At 40.4% G+C, this 2,216-nt stretch overlaps 1 pseudogene; it reads right to left on the minus strand.

Moving 5' to 3' along the window:
* Positions 1-854: 854 nt before the first annotated feature.
* Positions 855-1,489, minus strand: LOC105809707 (annotated as a pseudogene).
* Positions 1,490-2,216: the final 727 nt, after the last annotated feature.

Raw genomic sequence — 2,216 nt, forward strand, 5'->3', positions numbered from 1 at the left:
TCTGCATAGTTTTCCATACTCTGGATTTTCATATGAATGGAATCATATCATAAGTGCCTTTTATGTCTGTCTTCTTTCACTCAAAATAATATTTCCAAGATTCACCCAGGTTTTAGCACGTATTGTTACATCAAACCTTCTTATTGCTGAATAATATGCACTGGGTAGATATAGTAAAATTTCTTTTTTTTTTATTTGTGGAGAAATTTTATTGTTTTTAATGTTTTTCAAATATTTACAAACCATCTATTTAATATGACATTCAGGTTTGCTTACAAGTTTGTGATTTCTGAAATGAACCTTTTGTCTCTTCTTGAAAATTTACCCTGACTCAAAAGTTTTGATTTATCAGCAATTTTAATTTGTTTCACTTTATAATGTACCTTTATCAAACTATCCCATAGCACATAATTTCCTTTATATGAGTATTACTTTGACATTATGTAAAGTTATTAATAGAAAACACGCAAGCCAAAAACTTTACATTTTCTAATCTTTAAGTCAATCATTAGCTCTTCTTAGATTTTTGACGACATGAAAATAAAAATCATTTCAAATAGCACTCAAAACCATATACACTGGTAATGAGTTGCAGCAGTCAATTTTAAGCCTCCTATTTTCCAGGATTTAGCCGAAATAATCCTCATCAGTGTCTTCGATTTTTGTAAGTCTTGTTTCGAGGCTATTTTGCCCCGCTGGGTCTAAACAGAATACAATATTAAAATACATTAATAAGCCATACTGAGAATATGGTGTAAGTGGGTTTCTAACTCCTTAGGGGCAAGAGTGGAAACATAACACATCCTGTGAACACAGGTGAATGTGCCTAGCTATTCCTAAGCTGGGACGTTTCATCATTTGGGCTCTGAAGCCAAAGTCTGTGGTTTGATCTTCCTAGAAGCTTCCAGAACAGAAAGCGAGCTTAGTTTGTCTCCAAATTCTTTTTCTCGGAGCTCTAAAAGAACGCCCTGCTTGCCTAATCACACCACAAAAATCCCCAGGAGGATGAAACCTTTGCCTTCCAGGTGTCCGGAGAAGACTCCATTTCGTTGTATCACACTCGCAGAAATCCCATAAACATCATCTCCCGCCTTTGCGGATCACAGGACTTTTTCTTTTCATCCAGCAAGAGTTCTTCTTCGAAATACGGCTGCAAGTCCTACACTGCAGTCCCGATCTGCTCCTTCACCACCGTATAGAGGGGGACACCCGGCTTGTCCAACCTGGGTTTCAGGGAGGACGGGTCCGCAGCCTCCTCTCGGCAGAGTGAGCAGCCTGGCACCCGGACACCGCGGTCACAGCTCCACTCTCTTCCCACGGCTCCTTCGCTTTGAAGGTCCCTGGTTCCTTTTCCCGTGTTTTCAGGTTTATATCGTACAGACGCTCACAAACTCTGCTTTCTGGGGCTTGGTCTGGAGCAGGCCCAAGGCAGCAACCCCGGGCTCCTCCACGCACGGTCCGCGTCCACACGGTCCCGCCACGCTGACATCACGCGCCCCGCGGGGCCCTGGGAGCTGTACAGACGGCAGGTGCTGCCCTTCCACCTGCCTCCCGGTGCCTGTCGCCCCCGGGCCCCAGAGTCCCCTAGCAATTTTCATTTTTATCAAAATAATTAGTAGATTTTGTATATCTTCACCTGGTGTTGCAATTTTCTGTTTGTGGTGTTCTAAACTTTATGGTTTGATGACCAGTCTCCTTAAAGGAAAAGGCTAAAGCACAAAAGCCGTTGATTAGGTTTTCCTGATGTGTTAACATTACTCTTTTTTCCTGGAGCAAGAATCTCATTCCATTCTTCTTCGTTTTACTGTAAATATAGAGGACAACATCCTTCTTTCAACAGCTTCAAAGATACCGTGTCGTTAAGGATCGCTTTTAATGCTTGCCTTCACAGGTACTCGCATTCACATCATTTACATCACTCTTCTGTTTTAAGACTATTTTCAGAAATCTCCTGAAAAATGCAAGGTTTATGTTTTTTGCAATCTGTGTCCTATAGTAGAATTTCCTAAATTGTGCTGTGTGGGTCATTAGCCTTCTGAAAGATATCGAATATATTTTTAGGAGAAAATTAAAGCTTTAGTATATAAATATATCTGGGAAATATTCACTCTATAGCTTTTCTCTTGGTCTCTCATTGTATAGTTGCTAATATGTTAAAATTAATAAGGATGATAAATTCTGCAGCAAACGAACTCCTTAACTTTGCCTGATATAGA

This window comes from Propithecus coquereli, unplaced genomic scaffold (genome assembly GCF_000956105.1).
Source record: "Propithecus coquereli isolate 6110/MARCELLA unplaced genomic scaffold, Pcoq_1.0 Scaffold2, whole genome shotgun sequence".
In the NCBI taxonomy this organism is placed as follows: Eukaryota; Metazoa; Chordata; class Mammalia; order Primates; family Indriidae; genus Propithecus; species Propithecus coquereli.